Source organism: Delphinapterus leucas, chromosome 3 (assembly GCF_059928025.1).
Source record: "Delphinapterus leucas isolate spDelLeu-1000000601 "Yukka" chromosome 3, BTC_Dleu_Yukka2, whole genome shotgun sequence".
NCBI lineage: Eukaryota > Metazoa > Chordata > Mammalia > Artiodactyla > Monodontidae > Delphinapterus > Delphinapterus leucas.
The window spans coordinates 78,896,367-78,909,204 of NC_143131.1; the positions used below are offsets into that span (position 1 = coordinate 78,896,367).

The 12,838-nt window shown below is 39.9% G+C and overlaps 1 long non-coding RNA gene across 1 annotated transcript in view; it reads left to right on the plus strand.

Moving 5' to 3' along the window:
* The window catches only part of LOC111184207 (uncharacterized), a 230,592-nt gene that overhangs the window by 97,606 nt on the left and 120,148 nt on the right, over positions 1 to 12,838 (plus strand). The window lies entirely within an intron of this gene.

Genomic DNA, 12,838 nt, shown 5'->3' on the forward strand with positions numbered 1-12,838 from the left:
CTAGGGCAATTAACCTGCAGATCTTTCTCCAAGTCTTTGACCTTACTACAATGTAATGAAATAGCACCTATTGTCCCTGGGATGGTCATGGACAAAATTTCCAACCGTTGGAGGGGAATTCATTGGAGTCAGGGGTTGTATTAAGGACATCTATTATAGAGATAGAACACGTCATTAAGGGTGTAATGAGGACGAGAACAGGTTGGAACACTTACATTCCTGTTAACACTTGGCTAAGCGTTTGTGGCAGAAAACTGCTAGTGCTGGCAGATTAATGAAGAGAGAAGAAGGAAAACTGCTCTGTGAGTTCCAGACTAGATTCATCATTAAAACAGGTTTGAATGTCACTTGGACACTGTGGAGTTGTAGTCTACCCTTTCAGTGTGAATCCCGAGAACAGGGAGAGCCTGAACAATAGGGCCTGAGAGCCGGCAAATTCTTGCCTTTCCTCCTCTCATCTACCTCTTCTTCAGCAGCTAGCTCAAGTTTCATATCTCTCACCACTTCAGCCCATATTGGTCTCCCCATTCTTGTTTTGCTTACGATCTGTTTCTTTCACATGGCACTCTATAATTTTTGACCTTATTTCTTCAGTGGTTCATATGAATGGCATATTTCTTCAACTTTCTTGGAGGGAAAACATCACCTTCATTTTGTATCTACTTTAGGGAATAGCACATTGCTTTAGAGGTGTTAGTTAATCAAAATATCTGTGGAATGAACAAATAGTGTAATCAAGGCTTCTATAATATTAGGTACTTAATGTTTTGTTTAAAGTTAATGCTGTGTAAAAATGAGCGCATAACGATATTATTTTGAATCTCAAGTAATCTCGTTCTTAATGTTACATTCTTTATTTACTTTTAATTTTCCTTTTGTGATTCAATCTGACAAGAGAGGCCATTTGTGTATGTGTAGGTAACCCTTTGCTCAGTTTAGGCTTCCAGTAAATACAGGTTTTAAATAATGCAACATGGATATGGCTCATTATAGTCTCTAAATAATTACCAGGACCTTCAGTAAGGGAAATACTTTTCTGATGGATCATTAGATACCCATTTGTGGTAGACTTTTAAGCCATTAATAATCATAGAGATTGTCTTAATTGCTTTTGGAGTGAAGAATTCTTTTGTGATACGAAGAACTACGTTCCAATTCATCTGTTTTGCTACCCTGGATTTTCTTAAATTGGCTTGCTTTAAAATGGGCATACTTGGGCTTAAAAAAGCTCCAGAGACCTTCCATCCATCTACAAATACAAAAATAGCAATAATGACTGTCACCCCCCTTTTCCCCTGTCAGTTATGGGGGCTATTTAAGCTTCTTTCTTTTTCATGCTCTAGAAGTAATGTGAGGTTTAGATTCGACTCCCTTTAATCTGAAATTCTGACTGAGCTCCAAACCACTTAGCAGCCTGCCATTTTTCAATGGGAGGGGAAAACAGCGATATAATTTACTGTCCACATTTTATAGTTTCCCCTTTAAAAAACCTGCTTACACAGTTCCTGTATTTGCAGAGACTAGAGAGTGAGATGGCTTTTAAACGCAGCCCTGGCTGGGCAATGCTGGGAAACTCAAAGGAGCTGACAGGCCATCTAGCTGGTGCAAGGTGCTGAGAGATAAGGGGCTCTGGGAATAACATTGTCAGGGAAAGTGTGAAGGAAGATGTAGGCATCACAACAGGTTTGATGAGCCAAAAGGGGAAGCACTGTACGAAAGGACAGAGGTTCATGGCTGGCCTCCGCCACTGAACTTAGGTGTAGCCTAGATAAGAATCGTGTCATTGTTTTAGTCAGGCAGCAGCATTTACTGGGCACTGACTCACTGTTGGGGACTTTCTTTACTGTTACCCTGTCTGAACCCTGGTCTCTTAGAGATTCAGCCAAAAGAATCTCTGGCCTCACATACTGCTTTTATTACTGAACAGGCAGTGTCTGCCCTGGGCCTTGCCTAGGAAAACTGGAGAAGAGGTGGGATTCGTGAGGCCTCACCCTCAGGATGGTGTTCCACCCACCGGGACTCTCCCCACTCTCCTTGTCCCCGTGCTCAACTGCCTCACATTGTTCAGCAGTTTTCATTTTCTCCTATTCACTTCATCTGTTCACTTCCAGCTCACCCATTCATGGAGCAGTTACTGAACACTTACCATGGGAGGACACACACTGGAGAAATACTGTATTCACCAAGGTTCTCAGACAAACAGAATTAATAGGATATCCTATATATGATATAGCATATATATATATAGATATAGGTAGATTATTTATGTATGTATGTACGTATGTACGTATGTATGTATCTATACAGTTAACCCTTGAACAACATGGGGGGTGGGTAGGAGCACAGACCCTGCACAGTCAAAAATCCATGTATAACTTTACAGTTGGCTCTTTATATCCAAGGTCCCACATCTAACCAACTACAGATAGTGTAGTACTGTAGTATGGATTTATTGAAAAAACTCCACATATAAATGGACCTGCACTGTTCAAACCTGTTCAAGGTCTCTCCCTCTCTCTCTCTCACACACACACTTACAGATTGATCAGTCTATCTTTCCATCTGTCTATCTATCTGGCCATAATCTATTTAGATTTATTTTAAGGAATTGGATTATGGAGAGTGGCAGGTCCAAAATATGCAGGGTAGGCTGACAGGTTGGAGACCCAGAGAAGAGTTGATGTTACAGCTCAAGTCTGAGGCAGTCTGGAGGCTGCCTTCCCTCTTCATTGGGGGAGGTCAGTCTTTTTTCTATCAACATTTTCAACTTATTGGATGAGACCCATCTAAATTATAGAAAGTAATTTGCCTTTCTCAAAATTTACTGATTTAAATACTAATCTCATCTAAAAAATACTTTCACAGCAACATATAGATTAGTGTTTGACCAAAAATCTGTGTACCGTGGCCTAGCCAAGTTGACACAAAATTAACCATTATGGGTACTATGTATATTATAAGGGAAAGTACTATAGGCCCTTGTCCTCAATAAATATATGTTTAATTAGAGAGATGCTCATATAAATAAGTAAATAACTATAAATCAAGTCATGGGCCTTGTGATGAGTTCTTTATCAGCTATCAACAAAGAGCTTTGGGAATCCAGAGGAAAGAATGATCAATTCTGACTGGGGGTAGTAAGAAAGGCTTTGTAAAAGGGGTGCAATTTGTGGTGGATATTGAAAGCTAGGTAGGCTTTTGCTAAATGAAAAAAGGTAGGGATTGGGGGAGGGGAAACAGTCTAGGTCCAGTAAAAACAGAATTTGTTCATGAGTTCATGTATTTTCTAAAATTTTCAACCCTCTGAATGGGATTAGTGCTCTTTTAAAAGAGATCCATAGAGCTCTTTCAGTCTTTGGCCCATGTGAGGATATAACAAGAAGCCTGCAACCCAGAAGGGGGCCCTCGCCCAACCATGCTGGCACCTTGATCTCAGAGTTCTAGCTGCCAGAACTATGAGAAATAAATTTCTGTTGTTTATAAGCTGCCCAGTCTGTGGTATGTTTTTAAATAGCCTCCTGATAGACTAATTCAATGATTTAAACAAATGACTCCAAAGGAGTGGGGTTGGTGCTGTAATGGAGGTATCTTTAAGGTACAGATGATGGAGTGATGAGTTCCATAGGAGATGTGAGCAAAGGTATATATATTGCAAGGTGTGCTGAAGCAAGGGGGCCTGGAGTCTAGGTAGCTGATGAAGCCAGAACCAAGACAGAGGCAATGGGAATAGGAAGGAGGGACGTAACATTAGATTAACACTCTGTAAGTCTAGGAGATACAGCTTAGTCACTGATTTTGGGAAAGTGGAGCAACTTAGGTGTCAGCACACTTAGTTGCATGCAAAGGAATACCCTCAGCTAACTGAAGTAGAAAAAGAATTATGGAAAGATATTTCCTAGGTCACAGGATTTCCAAGAGATCCAAAGAGTCAGGATTGGGGGCCATGCAGCCAGGAACCATGCTCACACCACACCATGGGGTCCCTATAGTGAAGAGTCCACTGTTGGCACCACTGGGCACTGTGTATCACACCACAGGTAAACTCTGATGCTGGGCATGGGATACCAGAACCTCCACGACTGCTTGCTCCAAACTGCATACCTCTACCTTCAACCTCATGAATGTGATACTGTACAGCTCTGGTTTCCGCAATGGGTCAAAAGCTTGTATCCCGGCTGCAAGGGAGGCAGGGAAAGGGACATTCTGCTTTTTCTACTTTTGGGGGCTTGAGGAATTTCTCAGATTTGGAATGGATGATCACAAGATGCTGGTGGCAACAAACATGGCTACTCCAGGTGGAGAAGGAGAGGAAGGACTCAAAACTGACTCCAGGGTTTCTCATTTAGCAAATGGGTGATTAGAGATACTGTGACTAAGGTCAGGAAACTGGAAGGAAGAATAGATTTCTGGGGCTAAAAAATTTAGTTTGTTCTCAAATACATGGAATTTAAGATATCCGTAGCACATCGATGTGATGACAGTTATACAATAGGCAGTTAGTAATTTGGATCCCAGGTTCAAGATCGTAGGTAGAGCTAGAGATGTATATTTGGGAACCAATATACAGATGTGGGAATGGATAAGGTTGATCGGGAGGTACATAACCCTGGTGAACGTTGCCTCTGAAGGGCAGATAGAAGAGAAGGAAGACCGACTCAAGGATTTTGAGAGGTAGAGTGAGAATCTAAAGACAGAAAATTAGAGGGTCATAGAACTCAAAGATGCAAAGGAAGGAGATGGTGATCAAGAGAGTGAAATGCTGCAGAGAAATGAGTAGAGTGAGGACTAAGGGTCACTGGGTCTCACAGATAGGAATTCATTGGTGGTGTGTAGAAGTTCTCTTGCCTCAGGCCAAGATCATGACCCATTTAAGGGTGGACAGTCACATACCCTGTACCTCTCCTTAGCCCCTATCCAATATACAGCTTTCGTCCCTTTGTCCCCACCCAGTCCTCAACTGTGCTTCTCTTAACCCTCCCAGTGTCCCTTTTCAAGACCAGCTTACCGTACATTTCCTAATAACAAACCCTCCCTCAAACTAGTATCCCATTTTAATCTCAGTCCCCAGCTGTGCCTTTCCCAGCCTCACTGTTCTATCAGCTCCCACTTTCTTCTCCTTTGCTGTCTCCATCCCCTCTCTGTTCTCTTTGGTGTTTCTTCAATTGCAGGGTCACTCATCTAGCACCCCATATCAGTCCCTAGGCCTGAACTGGTTCCCCAACTCCTTATTCCTGGATGTACTTCCCATCCACCAACTGAACTCCCATTTACCCCAGATTTGCCAGTACTTCATGCACCAGAACCCTCACCTACACCCACCATTTTCCTGGCACTGGGGCGGGTCTCAGTCTTTGGAGTCTTTGCTGGCCAGCCTTTGTCCTACTTTTCTCTGCCTATCTCTCTCATTTCTAGTCCCTTCTCTCACTTTGGATGCTCTTTTTTCTCTCTGGACTACGTACTTTCGTACTTTTGTACCTGCCCTTTTTACTGATCTGCTAATTTTAGAAAAAAGTATGTCTAAAGAAATCCCTTACCTTTCAGAGGCAAATACTAAAGTATTTATTGATGCAATGGTATGATGACTGGGATTTGATTCAAAATATTTGGGACGCAGGTTGGTATAAATGGAGAAATGACTGGTTATGGATTGATAATTGTTGAAGCTCATGAGTACATAGGGGCTCCTTATGTTATTCTCTATTTCTGTATATGTTTAAGTTTTCCGTAAAAAAGTATTAGTGAAAAAAGTTTAAATGTACATAAGTAAATAAAATGAATTGATATAAAGAACACTATTAAGTAATACTAGTATAGATATGGCAAAAATATGATATGGCAAAAATTATGAAGGTGATATTTGAATGCCTAAAGTGGAGAAAACACCAAGATAATAGAGAAGGAGCTTAGAGCGAGTGGGGATATAGAGCGTTAGAGGAAAGAAGTCTCAGCAATTCCATCGTTTGGGCTTGACCCTCCCCGTGAAGGAGTCCATATGCTCTCCAGGGAATGAGGGGGTGGGGAGTAGGTAGGACTTGAGTGAAAATTTTGAGACAGCCTTTGTGGGGAAGGGGATGGAAGCCAGCTAGAGATAAGCTGCAGCTGAGTTTGGAGAATGTGCATCTGCAAAAGGGCTGCTCACCAGTATCTTAGCAATGTAAACAGTCTTCTAAGTGACTCTAGGGACCCTCACAGGTGCTTCAGGTTTTCTGCAAAACAAGAGAAGTCTTTTCTGTAAATGAGTGAAGATGTAAACTGCCTGTAAAACCTATTTGTCTATAAAATCTGTTTTACATACTTGATTTCAGGGAAGATATTTATTGAAAAAAGTTCCAGTGCTAAAGTGCTAAACTTAATAAGCATTATCCCTGGCACAGCTGTTTACTTTCTGGTGTGTTACACACTTGTTGCTACTTTTATTGTAGATGTTAGTAGGACACACTGTAGGATGATGGATATTGAGTCCATCTGAAAGGGAAGGGAATTTTTTTTTACAATTTTTAATTTATTTTTTGGGGGGAAGTTTATCCTGCTTTATTTAATTTTAGTTTTTATTTTTAATTAATTTTTATTGGAGTATAGTTGCTTTACAGCGTTGTGTTAGCTTCTTGCTGTACAGCAAAGTGACTCAGTTATATGTATACATATATCCACTCTTTTAAGGGGAGAGAGTTTTGAAAGTGGCTGTTGCTCTTTGGAGTGGCTCCTAGGGGTTTATTTGCCCTCTCTTTGGTTTTCAACCTATATACACATACACACACACACATTCAGTTTTGCATATAATTTCAAGGGTTCAAAGACCAGAAATCCAGTTAAAATCCCATATCCGAGCCACTTGGCAGGAGACCGTAATGGGGAACATGTCCATTTGTGTTTAGCAAACAGAAGGCTCATTTTTGGCTCTTAGAAGTGATGAGCAGTATTGTCACTGAGATTGTTTATTCTCCAGGCCTCTAATGTCAAAACTTGACCTTCTTACCTTAGAGGATTTAAGTCTGACTCAAAGTCTGTTATCCCTTTGATGTTGGCTAATATACAGAACACTTGTAACAGTATAACATGTCCACATAGCACAAGTTGTATTTTATTTTGTATTTTAAAAGTAACCTATGTGTGCACGGACATACACAGTGACTCAGTAGCTGTCTTGCCATATTTAAGAGAGAGAAGGGAGGGATCTAACATTTACTGAGGATTTAGGACACATTAGTTGCTCTGTGAATAACTTATTTAGCCAACACATTATTGCCACTAGATAAATATTACTTTTCCTATTCGAACGATGCAAAACCTGAGGTTCAGAAAGTCTAATAAATTTGCCTAAAATGACCAGTTAATGAGTGGCTGAGCCAGCATTGAAACCCAAGTTTCTTCTAAGTCTTTGCTTAACAGAGAACACTGGATATTTGTTGCTTTTTGGCTACTTGTGTTCATTTCTCTCTTTTCTGGAGAATTAGTCCCCCTGTTCCTACCCCCCTCCCCCCACCCTATTCTGTGATGTGGCCTTAAAACTATTAATCAAGTTACCCTGCCTCAGGACTCAAGCTAGGATAATCACATTCTCTTTGATTTGTTTGAATCTTGCATGGAGAGACTCAAAGATTGAAAAGTTTGTTGGAACTAATTCCTTCTTGTATTGACACCATGAATGAATTAACTGTTGACTCCTGCTACCTACCCACCATGAGCTACCCTGTTGGTTCTCTAGATTTCTTTTTGATTCTGTGAGCTATTCAACATCCTTTAAGAAACTCATTTCTTTTGTAGGTTATATAGTTCTCTGAGCTGAATTGTGCTCCCTAAATTCATATGTTGATGCCCTAACCTCCAACGTGATCGTGTTTGGAGATGGGGCCTTTGGGAGATAATTAGGTTTCAAGGAAGTCATAAAGGTGAGGCCCTCATGATGAGATTAGTGTCTTCATAAGAAGAGATACCTGAGAGCATGCTTCCTTTCTCTCTCTGCCATGTGAGGGCACAGTGAGAAGGTGACTGTCTGCAGGCGAGGAAGAGAGCCCTCATCTGGGAACTGAATTGGCCAGCACTTTGATCTTGGATTTCCCAGACTCCAGACTGTGAGAAATAAATTCCTGTTGTTTAAGCCACCCAGTCAATGGTATTTTGTTGTGGCAGCCCAAGCAGACTAATATGGATATTTTCTATTGCTTGCTACCAAAGAATTGACTACTATACAAAATGGCTTGTGAGAAGACATCTTTTAGCTTTCAGTACCTTGGTTCTGAGGTGGAGGAGAAAGGACAGAGGTCACACCAGCAAATTTAGTGACTTACTATCATTTCTAGGAGGAAAGGTTTCGTGAATAAGGAGGGAGCTGAAACTGTTTTATAGTGTGGGATTTGCGAATTATTTATGGATTATGCTTATTCTTACTCTCATTGTACCTTGTTTGCATATTCCTTAATTCTGACTTGCTCATGATTTAGCCCTATACGGTGGTAAACCAATGCAGATTTAGAAAATAAATTGGCCCAGGATAACTTTTCCTTCAGGCTGCAGAACTGTTGAAATGAAACCTAATCCCTAAAAAGTGATCTGCCAGGAAGAAAAACTGCACTGAAATGGGCACCTAACTTTCTCCTTCCTACTTGTTTGCTTTGGTCTTAAAGAATGTAAGAAATTCTTCTGGCAGGAATTTCTTCACTGGCTCCCAGTCAACTCTTCCTAACATAGGTTCATCTTTTATTTTTAGAGTTTTGTTTGGATCTATACGTCTTTTAGCTCTGAGTAGTGCCCTTCCGTGAGATAATTCAATTCTGAGAAATCAAACCAGGTGAAGATGAAATGTAAGATTTTCCCCACCTCTACTGTACTTTTTGTCTGCTTTTAAAGATGTATTCTTTCCCTCCAGGATTTCTTGGCACCATCTATATTTTTTCCTCTTAGTTACAGAACATTTTGGGTTTGATGGTATCCTAGCAATTGTGCAGTCCACCCTTCTTATCTTACAGAAGAGGAAATAGAGGTCTGAAGAAGTATCTGGCTTGTCAATAATTATATAGTTAGTGACCGAATAGGGACTTGAACACAATTTTTCAGATTTCCAGTTTTGCATGCATTCTACTTCCACAAGAGGCCAACTAATTGACCAAGTCAAGAGAATAAAAGCAATTCCCATTCAACGCAAACTGAAGAAAAACTATGGAAAAGAAGAAGAAATAGAGTTTTCAAAGTATTGAGTTTCACCAGGCAAAAGGGGAAGATTTTGAGCCATGTGGAGGAAAGAGGCAGAGAGGTATTGCTTTTTGGATGGATTGCTTTTAAGCCCACTGCCAGATTGCTTTATTCTCTGGGCAAGTGCCTGCATGTTTATTTCATGGGTTAAATGATCCCTTCAAGGTGAATGAAACACCGTCTCATTTCCATGTGAACAAAAATTTTAAAAAGAACTTTTTCTCTTTTGGGAGTTTGTCACATTAAATCTGCTTCTTTTGAGTATCTATGTTGAAAACAGGCTAAGGGGGACTGGAACTTCATCTTATTTCTCTAATTGGCTTCTTGCCTTAACTGTCTTGCAAGAAGTGATGATGTCTGGGTGCCCTTTTCCTTCCCCGGCTCAGCACTGAATATCCACTGTCCGCTGGGTAGCTTGTCTCTTTTTGGGTAACCACGCCCTAGGTCAGGATGGTTTGTTTTCAGTATAGGCCCAGTTGTTCAAGGATTACTTTTTCAGAGTTGGAAACCACCAATCTGAACCCTGAGGCAAAAGGCTGAGAATAAAAATGTAAAGAAAAATGTCAAAGAACTTTTCGTCAGATTGTCGCCTTTCTATTTGGAACTGATTCTATCTTCAGTGTTATTCAGTATCCCTGCTCTAGACATATTGCTCTAAAGAACATATGATGAAAAGTCATAAATATTAAGTGAAAATACACATCCTTCTCCTTTCTTCTAGGCAACAAAAGCAAATATTAAAAAGGAGTAGAATGACTGAAATTTATAATCTTCCTTCTGAATAAAGAGGTATTTCATGATAACACAAGGGGCTTGGGTTCTGGGCCTGGACTCTCAAGTCCCTCATTGTGTAAATAAAAGACAATGATCAAAGCAAACATTTTGGTGAGGAAAACAACTTCGGAGCCATCCTTACCATAATGGGTTGCTGAAGCTGAGTAATGAGTAGCTACAGAATTTGGAGCAGGGTTTTAGGAAGTCAGTCTCTGTAGTTGAAAGCATATGCCATGTCATGAGAATTTGCTGTACCATAAGAATATTCAATGAATTCTTTAAAACAAAGAAAATGGAAAGAGATAAATATCAAGTTCAATAATTGAAGCTTGTTGTATTTTGGAAAGTTGGCTATTTTTCCCTTTGTATTTAGATTACACTTACAAACCTTTGAATCATAAATCCCTGTGATTTTTAATAAAGGTCAACAACGATATAAACACACATTTAAAAGCAATTCATAATCACATTTCCCCATTCAATGATACATATTTTTGCATAATAGTCTCTATAGTTCTTTTCATAGGCCTATGTGTTTTATGATATTTATAACCACACTATTTTATATTATGCTTTTTTCTTTTTTTTGCGTTACGTGGGCCTCTCACTGCTGTGGCCTCTCCCGTTGCGGAGCACAGGCTCCAGACGCGCAGGCTCAGCAGCCATGGCTCACGGGCCCAGCCGCTCCGGCGGCATATGGGATCTTCCCGGACCAGGGCACGAACCCGTGTCCCCTGCATTGGCAGGCAGACTCTCAACCACTGCGCCACCAGGGAAACCCTATTACGCTTTTTTTAATGTAACATTCTGTTTCTCAACATTAAAATTCCCGATTTTTTATCATATTAACAATTGCTATTTTAAATGATTGCATAATATTTCATATTATCTATCTTAATTTGCTAACTTCTACTATTGGCCCCTTAGATAGCTTATATTTTAGAAATATAGATGTGTATTATAGATAACATTGCATTGAGCATCTTCATGTTTGTAGGTATTTATTTTATTAGTATTGAATTCCTTTCTCCTAACTAAATTACCCTAAATGGTATAAATGTTTTGCTAGTTGTATTTATTTGGATGTGCATTGTCTATGACAGTTCAACAACTTATTTTTTCCTGTTTAATAGGCTCTCTGAGGAATAGTACACTTTGATCTCTGGACACTTGATTGTCTATTCTAAAGTGACCTTCAACACAGACGTAGAGAACGGACTTGAGGACACGGGGAGGGGGAAGGGTAAGCTGGGATGAAGTGAGAGAGTGGCATGGACATATATACACTGCCAAATGTAAAATAGATAGCTAGTGGGAAGCAGCCGCATAACACAGGGAGATCAGCTCGGTGCTTTGTGACCACCTAGAGGGGTGGTATAGGAGGGTGGGAGGGAGGCTCAAGAGGGAGGACATATATGTATACATATAGCTGATTCACTTTGTTATACAGCAGAAACTAACACAACATTATAAAGCAATTACACTCCAATAAAGATGTTAAAAAAATTAAAAAAAAATAAAACAGTGATCTTCAGGCCAGAAACATAGAACAGTTTCTTCTTGTGTGAGATTTGCCTGAAACCATTGCACTACATTTTAGCTGAAATAACTATTTGTACCATGAGGAAACTATTCCACTTTCTCACTGTGTCCTCAGAGAGAGAGAGAGAGAGAGAGAGAGAGAGAGAGACCTCTCTGGTGGGTGGCTCTTATTATACAGGCATTAATCCCATCACATCGCTCCACCCTTATGACCTAATCTAAACCTAATTACCTCCCACAGGCTCCATTTCCAAATATTACCACATCGGAGGTTAGGACTTCAATACATGAATTTTGGGGGGACACAAGCATTCAGTCCATAACAAGAAGGGGAGAAGCCCCCTTCTCCCTCAGGGCACTCCAACCTCTACCCAAGCACATATCCTCTTAAGTAAGGGGGACTTGATGGGTGTTAAAAACAGAGGTGAAATTTCATGAACACTTGATTGAGCTTGTAAAAATCTAGTCAGTAGATATGGAACAAAATGAAATAAACATACAAGAAAACAGTGTGGAAAGAAAGAAGTTGGAGCATCTTACATGAGGGCCAGTCTCTAAGCATGATTTGTGGGTATTGATGGTGGCATGTGGTTTTCTAAGAGTCCATTTGGAAGGGTATTTTTATGTCTTGTAAATCATGCATTCTGAAGTTTGAGTCTCTGTCATGAACGATAGAGATGGAACATCATAATGCTGGGATCTTAGCAGCACTAGGAATTACGTCGTTGGTGACTTCTCTCCTCCCCCTCCCCTTCTCTCCCTTCCCTTCCCTTCATTCCCTACCCACATCCCTTGCCCTAAGCTCCCACATACCAACTGGCATCAGGCTAGTTACACATCTGGTTATTTCTTTATTTTTCTTTTGTGAGTCAGAAATGAATCAATATCCTGGCAAGGAGTTAAGAACGCTGGTCTTTTCAAAGAGCTGTTTTGTAGGTAAATACAAACATGATAATTTGAGTGTTTAAAAACTTAAGCTTGAATAGTTATTTTAGGATTAAAAAAATTCCATTATTGATAATTTAAAAAATGCAATTAGTTTGTAGAATCTGAATAAATCTTATTTGCACATGGTAAAAATGCAAGCATTACAAAAGGTGTGTGGTGAAAAACAAATTTCCTTCCCATCCTACAATCCCAGTTCCTTTGTCTCTCTTTTTCTCAGAGGCAACCACTACTAATTTCTTGGTAGTGCCCTATGGAAACACTCCCTATATAATCAAACTTAAATATTATTTATATAGTCCCCCGTACAAAAACCCAAATAGACAATACTATATATACCTTGTTTTTATTCTTATTTTTTACTTTTAACTTATGTCTTGTTTCTTGG